The 13,105-nt window shown below is 31.5% G+C and overlaps 1 protein-coding gene across 2 annotated transcripts in view; it reads right to left on the reverse strand.

The window, feature by feature from the left end:
* The window catches only part of LOC145279867 (uncharacterized), a 106,600-nt gene that overhangs the window by 23,780 nt on the left and 69,715 nt on the right, over positions 1-13,105 (reverse strand). Inside the window, exon 1 of one of the 2 annotated variants that reach the window (XM_080131313.1) lies at positions 11,931-12,362. The exons of the other annotated variant lie outside the window; for it this stretch is intronic. The gene's annotated coding sequence lies outside the window, so the exon portion shown is untranslated. Of the gene's footprint in view, positions 1-11,930; positions 12,363-13,105 lie in introns of those variants that run through there. 2 annotated transcript variants of the gene reach the window in all.

The raw sequence follows: 13,105 nt of genomic DNA on the forward strand, positions 1-13,105 counted from the left end.
TTAAGTGAAATTTTCTCTTTATTTATTCTTTTTGAACTTCAAGATTAGCGATATTGATCAAAGTTATCGGTTGATTTGCAAGCTTACTTTCAACATAAAATTATCTCTCTTGAATCGTAATATGATGATTTCTTCTAAACCTGTATAAATAAATACACCGAATAGTTATCGATAATTTTTTATATATAACTTTAATTAAAATATTAAAAAATAGTTATTAAATTTTATAAAGATATATATTATTAGCTGCAATTTTAATTCGTTTTTAGTACTATTTATATCTTTGGATGTTAATATCATATATGCCCGGGAATTTGATTGAATGATTATTAAGGAAAATGCTTGTGTTCCTGATATGTGTTTTGTCTAATTACTGAATTAACTAATTAATTAGTTTAGCATTTAGTTATTCAGTCGTTTCTAGTAGTGTGTACACGTGATTTTACTGATTTTTTACCTGAGAAATATTCTATAAAAAGGCTCTTCCAAACTTTAGTGATTTTTCTCTCATTCTGAAATTGGCACTGGAGTTCATACTTCTAGCTTAACTCAAATAAATTTCAGATGGCTCGGATATGTTTGTTTGGATCGAATGTTTTGAAGCGGATAGTTTTGTTTTTTTTTGCTAATAAATATCACCTTTTATTGTTTTCTAGTATTGGGATTTCCGTCCATCTTCCATTAACTATCATTTTTTTATTCCTAAATTTGTCCTATTTTTTTAATATCTGTTTGTCTTTGATGAGCTGCATGGTGACGCAATGAACTATATTTTCTATCATTTTAACGAAAAACGTGTAAAACATTTATGGATAAAAAATACGAGCATTTGTGTATGAGTAAAAAAAATTTTAAAAACTCATTATATATATAAATAAAATCATGACTGTGAATAGATTCTTTTTTGTTTGTTTTTTGGGGGTGAGGTTTTTTTTAGCGGGGTGTAATTGAAACGTAACTCATCAGTATTTATAGACATTTATATCCGGTAATCTACCGATTGAAACAAGAAACATCTTGTAGTGGTATGAAAAATTGAATGGCATTATAAATGATGTTATTTGTTGGTATTTTTATTTACTTTAATATTTTAAACAAATTTACGTCAATAATACAAATTGATAGTAACTATTTAGCATTTTTTTTTATCTTAACTGGAGAGAAATACATTATTGTTAATATTATTGTTAATTATAGCAATTGTTTCTTCTATAGGTACATTTATGAATAAGCTTTCTATGTTAAGAGAAGCAATGATTTTATTGTCTAGTTGTTTTGCGAGAATTGTAACATTTTTTTGTGTTTTGTTTTGTATAGACTTTACACAATATTTACTATATATATACATATATACATACATGTATATATATATATATATATATATATATATATATATATATATATATATATATATATATATAGACTGTATACTTCATTTAAGATTTTTAAGGAAGATTGCGGATTAATAATTTAAGATAGGATATATTTGAGAACGTAATTGATTTATATATTTCAACTGTTTCATATAAAAACAGTTATGTAATCATTGATTATTTTTAGTAGTTGGTGATTATTAATTTGTGTGCTATTATCAACAATAACCTGTTAACTTTCTACTTTAATGTAATCATTTTGTATTTTGTTCGGTTATTAAGAATTATTTTGTGATTACAAACCTATACATTTATACGGAAAAGTTAAAATACATTAATATAATTCTCCTCTCCGACCTCTTATATCCCAAAGTACTACGCCCAGACATTTTATTGCATTTTATATGGCAAACCTAGAAAATAAAAGAATTAACAACATTATAAATTTCTGCACGCTACGTTGATGGTATTTTTATTCCAGGTGAGAATAATGAGGAAGTAAACTACATAAAGTTTCCGTTGCGAATGCAACTTGGAATCGTGAATGCGTCATCGTTGACACATTGCCATAGGTTGACCATTCATGTTTTATAAGATCAAATTTACATTTGAGTTTGTTTTATTCCTGCGATTATAATTATGTGTGGTATTTGAGAGGAAGAAAAAAATTAAATACAAAGGACTAATGTACGGTAGTTGTTTTACGTTAACGTAATTAGGATCATACTTACAGGGGACTATGTGGGGAGTTGAGTCGCAAATGTTTATTCACGTTACATTTAACTTTTATATGTTAGTACAACAAGATAAACAAGACACATGAATGAAATTCCTTATCCTAGTAATCCGTGGTAAGAAACTATTAGAATAAAAGTATTTCTGGCATCTAGGATCTCTATATTGAAGGATTAGTTTTGTTGCTTTTCGAGTTAGCCGGGAGGGTGTAGGTTGAAGGGGCATGAGTGTATGAGTTCATCAGAGAACATTCTATTAAAGCACTTGTAAACCAAGTACAGGGATGCAACACTTCGCCTATATTGCAAGGATTGGAGCTTAGCTGATAGTGTGGGATTTATTAGATTGAAAATCTTTATATACGCTGTTTGAGAGATTAGTGGTCGATACATCAACCCTTATGTGGTAATGATGCTCCATGCATATGTGAATGGTGACTTTGTAGAGAGTTAGGATACTCTCATGCGTTGAATGAACAGTAACAATAACATTAAACTTCAAGAGATCGTTAGATTCCTAAAAAGATATAACATTTGGAGTCTCTGAAATAACGGGCGTATAGTTGGCACTTTATAGGATGTTACATGCTCAGCAATAATAAAGAGAAAGATAATAAACAAAGTTTTTTTTTTTTTCATATTTCACAATCATGTTCTGATTTGTCTGATTCTAGGTGCAGAAATTGCTGAGATTAAGAACAATTAAAATTCCAGGAATTAATTAAATCCTCTTTATTTTTAACGAAGAGTTTTCACATCTTACGGTATATAATGATTTCTTTTGATTGATTTTCAATCTCCGGTTTAAATGGGTTTATTTTACCCTCTTCCCTTTTTTTAATTTCTTTAATTTATACAATATGCGTATATATATATATATATATATATATATATATATATATATATATATATAATATTTTTTATTATTATTAATACCTACTATATATATATAATATTTTTTATTGTTATTATTAATACCTACTATATATATATAATATTTTTTATTATTATTAATACCTACACTATATATATATAATATTTTATCATTAATACCTACACTATATATATATAATATTTTTATCATTAATACCTACACTATATATATATATATATATATATATATATATATATATATAGTACTTTATTATTATTATTATTATTATAATTAATACCTACACTATATATATAAGCGACTCGTACGTGGTCCCCCTCTGGTGTTGCATATGAGATGACGCTTCAAAAATAGTGAAGAAATGATGAATGTGAGAAGTGTAAATGGCAAACGTTATCTTCACATTTTCGCCAAGTTTCAGAAAAATCTAATGGATGGGGCAACATTTATGAGGTAAAAAATATCATGTTTTTGCAATTTTAGAGCATTTTTGACCCCTTTTGAGTCCCTGGGAACGCCGAATCCCAGTGAGAATGGACAAACGGTGCAATTTCACGTCTTAAGACATATATTTGAATTCAGAACCATGGAAAACCACTGTATAGACATGCATATCAAGTTTTTGAGTAATATGAAAAATGAGCTAGAAATAGGCATTTATTTTTAGCTCTAAAAGTCACAGAGGGATGCGATCTAGAATTTTGCCAGGGTCACTAATACTGAATTTATATTAAGAATAATGGCATTCACATTTTGGCTAAGTTTCAGGAAAATCTAATCGATGGATCAAACATGGAGGCAACGGGAATTTTGGTAAAAAAATTTTCTACTCTGCACATCTATTTAATGAAATAAAATACAATTTGTGGCAAAATTTCAGGAAAAAACTTATGAACGGTTCTCTGGTAATCGTCCGGACTAACGGACGGATGCACAGACGCCAATTAAAACATAGGTCTCTTTCCGATAAATCGGGGAACCAATTTATATATATATATATATATATATATATATTTGTGTGTGTGTGTGTGTGTGTGTGTGTGTGTGTGTGTGTGTGGGTGTGTGTGCGTGTGTGTCTGTGTGTGTGTAGGAATTGATAGATGACTTGTATTTGAATGTTTTGCATCGGAGGTTAAATATGTGAGGTTTGAAGATGATAGAAATTAATTGGTCGTTTTCTCTGAATAAAGACAAAAATGATAAAGAAAATAAGGGATTGTAATAAAAACATGGTTATTATGAATATATTATCTTTTGTTAGGAGATGACAGATAAGTGAATATTCTTGACACACACAAACACACACACACATATATATATATATATATATATATATATATATATATATATATATATATATATATATACATAGTAATTTATGAAATATATATGGCGATTAAGCTACACGGAATATTCCGCGTTTCATCCACTCTAGAATTTTTCATGCTTATGCGCGAATTTTGTGGTTGTCTGTCGTATTTATATACGCACCTTCTATTGAGATTTTAGTTAGCCAATCAAAAGAGCAGAAATGAGGAAAATCGTCTGCCTTAAACCACTAACCTAGTTCTAAAACAGATCCTTTGTTCGATAAAATGCATGCCCATTGGCTGATAGGAAGGGGCGCGGTGGATACTGGAAAGCTGATTGGCTAACTAAAATCCTCAATATATATAAAAACGAGAAACAACCACGGAATTCGCGCATAAGCCTGACGAATCCTATAGTGGATGAAACGCCGAATATTCAGTGTAGCTTAATCGCCATATATATTATATATATATATATATATATATAAACTGAACGACTGTGTGTGTGTGTCTGGTCACGAATAGGCTCCTATCTGGTTGACTCATAGAGAACTGATTACATAGAATGATAGAAGATGTATCGAGACACAGGAATGGGTATGTTTGATCTGGCATAATGCACCAGCAGCCGTATAGCGCAATGGTGAGAAAACTTGACTGTCATTTGAGCGTTCGGTTTTCGATCCTCGCTTGAGGTAGTTGCCTTTCTAGGCGCACTGATGAGCTGTGAAACAACGAAACAGTGCCGAATGTTGATGACTATATATATATATATATATATATATATATATATATATGTGTGTGTGTGTGTGTGTGTGTGTGTTTATATATAGTGCCGGCAAAAAGAAAGTCCCCACTTGTAATTCTTTTCAAAAAATTCAATTTTAAACTTTAAATTTTAAGCTCAATTTAATGTAACTGTTTAAAAAACATATACCTCATTTGATTTGCCTTATATTTCTCTATTATTTTGCTTGTTTATATTTGACTTTTAATTGACATATTCTAGTGTCCACGTCAATTTAAAAAAATAACTTCAAATTGAGGAGGCAAAAAAAAAGTCCGTAGCAACAAATTCGCTTAAAACCAGCTTAAATTATCGCCCCTAAATCAGTTTCAAATATCCACCACCAGGCCACAAAGCATCTCTAATCGTAATTGTTGTGGTTCCATGTTATACAACGTAACATTTAGTCCATATGCCTCGACGTTATCTTAGTGATCATCAGGAGCTATTTAATCTCCGCCTTTCTGGTTTATCTAATCGAGAAATCGGCCGCAGATTGAAATATGATGAGAAAGTGGTACGAAAGACTGTGCACAAGCACCAAAACACCGACAATGTTCGTGATGTCCCTAAATCTGGTCGTACTAGAGTTACTTCTGACAGGGAAGACAATGCTATCAAGATCCGCAGATTTAGAAACAGATTTGAAACGGATCTCCAAATCCAACAACAGTGCAATCTTGTTAAAAAGTTCTCTCTTTCTACTGTCAAGAACAGATTAAAGCAATTTAATTTTCCAGGATATGTTGTAAGACGCAAGCCAATGATTTTTGTAAAGAACAGAAAGCGTCATCTGGACTTCGTCAGATGCAATGAAGATCATGACTCTTTATATTGGTCAAAAATGCTTTTTAGCGACGAAAGCAATTTCAATAGGCTAGGCAGTGATAGTAGGCAGTACGTCCGTCGGGTGAAAGATAAAGAATTTAATCTTAGGTGCTCAGTTTCAACGCTGCAAGGTCCAACTTTGGTGTGAGGCATTATTAGTACCAATGGTCCAGGGCCTATAGTTCGCTTGAAAGGTCGAATTAATTCAACCAAGTCCATTAATATGTTGACTGAGCATTTTCTACCCTACGTTGGGCGGAATTTGGATGATAATCCCATCTTCATGCAGGATAATGCTCTCATTCACACAGCTGTCAAGAGCTTTCTGGAAGGGCATGATATTCCGTGTTTGGATTGGCCTGCACAATCTCCAGACCTCAATCCTATCGAAAACGTATGGTATTACATCAAGCATCATCTACGCAATGACAAAATTTCAAATTTGGAAGAACTTTGGATAAAAATTGGAATGCCTTTTCTGCGGAGTATTGCTGCAGTATAATTCAAGGAATTCCCAAAAGATTGCAAATTGTCAAATTGCAGAAGGGCTATGCTACTAAATATTAACTAGTTCATTGTGTTCCTGTTGTATTTGTGTTGCATTAATCTCCTAAAGTTACATTTAAATAACAATTTTCCACTGTGCGGACTTTCTTTTTGCCTCCTCAATTTGAAGTTATTTTTCTAATTAAAGTGAACATTATAATATTTAAATTATAGAAGAATAAAAGGTCGTTTAAATTTACTGATAGGTAAATTTGGTATCCGATATTTTTCAGCTCTATTCGTTAACTGAATAAGATAATTGGTAACATATAGCTAGTCTTTTGTAGAATTTTCTCAAGCTCAATTATGAACAATCTAACAGTAGAACAGTAGTCATAGGTACAATAACTCTGATTGAAATAGCCAAACATAATGATAATCCGAATGTAAATTAATTGAACATCTATAGAACGTATAAAATATAAATAATCGGTAAAATATTTAATTTTTTGTTGTTTTGTTCAATGATTTATATATTTGTAATAAAATATTATTTCGAATTTAAATATCCTATAATACTTAACATAGATGTAATAAGGTCCAGATTAGTTTTGTTTAGTTTACCAAAAAACTAATGTTCTTTTACTAATTCCTGTTTGGTAACGTTCTGTCTATTTTATATTTTAAAATAGTCTTAGTTTCATATTATTGCGTTTTCGTTAGATCACCTGGCCAGTATCAGATGGGTGACCATTTGAGTGTATTAAGCGTTGTATGTTATTTTCTCATGATCAGGATTATACATACGCTAATATGTGCGAAATTTGTATGAATCGATTAACATTGCCCTTTGCATATAAATTCTAAAATAAAACTCATTAATTAATTCGATTCCATTGCAAACATATATCTCTTGTTTTCGTCAGCCTTTGATATTTAAATTTATACTTTTTTGAATATAACTTTTAAATCTTTCGTACTTAATGTGTAAGTAAAATAATTTACGGGTATTTTGTTACGTTTCATTTTAGTTATTAGGGGAGATAAGTCCATCTGTTTTCATACGGTGGCTTCACCCTTGCAGTTTTTATTAGATATTATTGGCCTATGACCGAAGCAATGCATCTGGATATTGTTAGGCTCTCAGGAGCCTAAAAATGAATTTCAAATAATTCATTTTATTCTGTTTCCATGAATTAATTCAATCCTATGAAGGTAATTATTTACTGCATATTTTATTTCACCCATTTTGATATTAATCAATTATGGATAGAGGCTTATCTATATTTGCCTATTTCTATCTATTTATTAGTTATGGAGTATTTTATTTTAAACGCCGCTAAACATGATCCGAAAAGTTCTAGCCTATTAATATTTTCTCATTAAGATAATGTTATTTTTTTATGCGCAACAAAAGCTTTTATTAAACTCCCTTGGATTCTAGAATTTTATATTTAGAACTCTTTAAGGCTCTTTGGTTTCGTATCTTTATATTTTGAAAAAAAAAATGTAGTTTTTAATTTGATACTAAATTTTATAACATATATAATTTTAATTTATGTATTCATAATTCTTTTTTAATTTTCAATCAATTAACTATTCTTACATTTTCGCTTGAGTAACATTGTGCAGAGTGTTTATGGCTTTCATTTATGAAACTGCGTTAATAGACAATAACATGTACGTTTTTCCTCAAACCAGAATGTATTCAATACAAGTTTGTTTTTTTTTGTGTGTGTGTGTGTGTGTGTGTGTGTGTGTGTGTGTGTGTGTGTGTGTGTGTGTGTGTGTGTGTGTTGTCTTATAGTATATTTTGGGGGCGACGAACTTTAGATTTCTTGAGCATTTGCTCGGAACATCTGGAATTGACATATTGGATCGGTTGTTCATTTGTAGGTGAAACGGTCGCTCAGAATGTACTGCAATTTTAGATTTGAAAATATGGACAGTAAAATGAATAAAATTTTGGTTACTAAAATGTAATTTAATATTATCTTTTTACGTATTTCTATTGTTAAATGTAAGCAATCCTGGAGATTTTACCTTCAAAGGTTAGCTTTTAACAATCAAAAACCACATACACAACCGTATGTTTTCTCATATTACATATATATATATATATATATATATATATATATATATATATATATATATATGCGTGTGTGTGCGTGTCTGTGTGCGTGTGCGTGTGTGTGTATTTATATGTATATATTTACATGTATATATACATATGTATGTATATGTATACATATACATACATATATATATATATACATATATATACTATATATATAAAATTGCACAATATTTCCTTTTACAATATGGCATTTGTTTCGCGAAAACATCGATATTTTAATAGAAACGTTTATACTATTTAAATATATTGTTAGAGTTTTTACGGCTACTATAGTAAGTTATGAAAAATATATTTTGGCACTTTCGGAATCGTCATGTTAAAATACATGGTATTCGTGCTATGGGGTCTTATATCACACACGTGATGTTTAGTCCAGCTTTCGTCAGATCAGCAAACACCTGATATAGATCTAGACGATATTCAATACATTTTCTTGCATTTAGCATGACGCACATCAGTAGTAGCACTATTTCTTCAAATTTCATACGGGAAACACGAAAGGATTTTGGTAACTACCTTTCCTGTCTTATTCAAAGAGCCTTCTTCGATTCCATGAGAAGAGGAACAGAATACATTTCGGCAGTGACAGATGTAGAAACTATCATGTCAGAACAGGTCTCTCTTTACATCATCAACATTCTGATCCACATCTGGCATCAATTGAAATGAATGGCTCTCGTCTTCAGGAGGCCTCAAGTTTTGACAAGCTTCTTGGCTTGACCATTACTCCTGATCTTAAATGGAACACATACATCAAATCTGTTGCCAAGGCCGCTGGAAAAATGGTGGGATCTTTCTATCGATCCGGTAGATATCTAACTGCTGATGCTATTCTCTACCTATATAAGAGCCAGGTACGTCCAAGGATGGAATACTGTTGCCACATCTGGGCAGGAGCTGCTAGAAAGGACTTGGCCTGCCTTGATAGAGCTCAAAATAGACTTTGTAGCCTCGTAGGAGATGTCCTTTTCTCTTCCTTGCAACCTCTATCTCACAGAAGAGATGTTGCGAGTTTGTCTCTGATGTATCGTTATTTTCATGGAAAGTGTTCGACTGAGCTTCAATCTATGGTCCCCCCTCGCCAAACTTTCACAAGAAACACTCGTCTAGCTGTAAACACTATCAATAATTACCACGACTCTTTATCTGTGCCTAAACCTAAACGTATATTCCATGAACAAAGCTTCTTTCTTAGAACTGCACGCCTGTGGAATTGTCTTCCGTTTTCCTGCTTTCCGGCTGACTACAATATGGTTGTCTTTAAGTCTAACGTAAATAAGTTCTTGATGAGCCATTCCATATAATTTATCAAATTTACCAAATTTTCATTACTAATGATTACTATATTGTCCAATTTCTACTGTACACTCTTTAACCCTTATCCTTGAGTGGCCTCTTGGCCTTGATAATGTGGTGATGCCTATGTAAAAAAAAGACTATCGACGGATTAATGAGCAGATCAGTATCTCTTCTCTCTATAAAGTAGCTTGCTTTGAATTTTAATCAACTCTGATATATAAATTTTAATAGTGGTACACTAGAATGTCTAGAACTCTCAATTCTACTTCATCAGGTCATATATTACTTTATTGACCTTTAAATTCAGCGTTATGTTGAATAGCAGTAGCCTTTTTTCGTCACAATTCATTCTTCATTCGTTTAAGTTATTTTTGCTATTCTGATTTTATAGTTAAGTTTGACTATTTTACAGACATCAGATCCTGGGATCACCAGCCGCTATCAGTCCGTCATTGAGGAATTTCATACATTTTTTTTCTGTGGCAGATGTGCGATATGAGCATTATTGTCATCAAACTAGTTTTGATGCTTTCTATTTGTTAATCTGTACTATTTATTCTATGAGGACACTTGACATTACGAAATAGCTTTATGTCAACACACATCATATGATTACTTGTCTAATATTCGGCATTCCTTTTCTGTCAAACCTTGTAGGCGTCCTATAGACTGTATTTATGGACGATTATTTTACAAGATATTCACTGCTTATCAAGGTCTGAAGGCCACTTAAGGATAAAGATAAATTAGTGTACAGTGGTAACCAAGACAGCAGCTTAGTAATCGTTAGTGGACAAATTGGGTAGAATTTTAATTATTTAAGGGGGCGATTCAACAATAACTTGTTTGCATTGAATTTGAAGACAACCATGTTGTAGTTAACTGTAAAACAGTCTAGCAGAACAGAATTCTACAGCGGAACAGTTATAGAAAAGATTCTTTGTTCATGGAATTTTCGCTTAAATTTTGTAACAAATAGAGAGTATAAAAATGCTTGATAGTTATTATAGATAGGCGAATGTATTTTTGTGAAAGTTTAGCAGATGTAACCATAGATTGAAGTTCAAACGAGCATTAACCATGAAAATAAAGATAGAGCAGAACCAGGCTCGCAACGTCTCTTATGTGGGAAAGAGGCTACAAAGATGAGAAAAGGGTACCACTTATTATGTTTCTAAACCGGTTTTGAATTTTCTCAAGGCAGGACAGGGTATAGCAATAAGCTCCTGCACATATGTGGCAATCGTATTCCATGTTATGATTTATCCGGCTCTTATAAAGGTAGAGGATTGCGTCAGGAGTGAGATACATTCTGGAGCAATAGAATGATGCAAATATTTTACATCGAACTTGGCAACAGATTTGGTGCAATTCTTCGATTTCAAATCAGGTGTGAAGCTAAAAATCAGAAGCAGGGAGCTACTTTGAGATGAGAACCATTTATATCAATTGAAGCTAGAAGAGTATCAGAGCGTTTATGGTGAAAAGATATAAGCTTGGTTTTGGGTACGTTAAAATTAACAAGCCTGCGTACTGAATGTCGAATGAGAGTTACTTGAGTGAATTGAAGTGTTGCTAAAGATAGTAGTATCGTCTTTCCACACGGTCAATTCGATAAATACAAAAGAGGTGTGTGCGTAGAATGAAATACATGCTAGCCTATTTCAGAATAATTATAGAAATTTTAGGTCAATAATTTTAATAATAATTTTAACAATAATTCCCTATATAAATACAAAGATTTATATAGTAAAGATTTAACATTATTGGTAGAATATATTTTAAATTAATCTAAATAAGATCTAATAAAGACTTTATGCTAACTTTAAACTGTGCCTAACAATAATAGAGGAAATTGATAAGAATTAATAAAGGGTCGTGAACGATTATTTCAACTAGTATTTATATCATGTTCTGCTTATCCTTAAAAAAGTTTTTTTTTTATTTTCTATTGGAATGCACGAGAACTGGCGATTAGTAAAAGAACGTAGCCAATTCTTTACATCCGTGCCTGTAGTGTTGGGGTGCGTGCGCATTAATACAAACAGAGAAAGCGAAATAAAATAGTAAAATGAATAACTTACCGTAGTAAATTCCCGCGTGAAAAATGTTCACTTGTTTAAAAGATAAGTGTGAGAGAGAAAGAACGATCTAAATCTGAAACCATTGAAATGTTTGAGAAGAATAAAATGTCAGATTTACAAATTGAGAGAGAAGGAAAGAAACTAGATTAGTGTCGGTTTCTTCATTCGAAGTTCTCCTTTGTTAAAAAGTTTTCTTAAATAGTCCGTCTCGGGCGAAAACTTCAACAACGGGCCGGTGTTTTATAGCATGATTTTCGCAGTTCAATTACCCGCCGTCTTCTGAATTGAATGCGCGGCGTTACTAAATTGCAAATAAACTATATGTTGTTTTTCTCTGCGGCCAGGCATGCAGGATCATGTCGCCGGCAAATGATGGAAATAAAATCAGCCACGCTGACGTTTACACAGTTTATACCTTTCTCTTTTCTGGTCTTAGACCTTCTTTAACGGCCATAATACCATGTTTTATTGCGATTCCGGCTACTCCTTCACACTGTAGACAAGTGCCCCAACAAGAACAATAAACAGCATAGCGACTCTTGTAAGTCTGGGGCATTTTGACTTTTATCGAAATTTAATTAAAATTCTTGGAGTTTCTCCTTCTTTCTCTTTTGTTATTAAAGATCTGTCAGCAGGGGAAAATACCATTTTGACAAATGGCTCAATATTTGTCATTGGTGTTTTGCTTATAGTGATACATGTCAAAATCGATGCGTCTTTGTTTATTTGTGTTTGTGCGTGAGTGTATGTGTGTTATGGAAATCGATATGCTAATAGTTAAAATATTCAAAACATTTAAATAAAGCTTACCTTTTTTTAAGAATGTAAACACACAATTGAACTGTACTTTTGGTTTCATCTGGTGTTACTAGTTGCAATAATTAAGTTCATAAAATAACTTATATATATATTAGAGCGTAATGAAACGAATTTATTTTTAATAGTCATTCTCCGTTTCATAAAACGAAAATAAAATTACCAAAGAATATTTCAGTTGAGAATGCAATGAAAAAATGTTTTAACATTTAAATAATTATTTCATTTAATAATTTAAATATTTTAATTAAAGAAAAACTTAATTCGTAAACGTTAAGAAACGCAACGTTTTCTATATACAACATAGCGCTGACAGTTTATATTACTGACTTTAGATTGGAAATGTTATTTTAAACTTT

This window comes from Euprymna scolopes, chromosome 7, assembly GCF_053919585.1.
Source record: "Euprymna scolopes isolate OS-2025 chromosome 7, ASM5391958v1, whole genome shotgun sequence".
NCBI classification, from domain to species: domain Eukaryota; kingdom Metazoa; phylum Mollusca; class Cephalopoda; order Sepiida; family Sepiolidae; genus Euprymna; species Euprymna scolopes.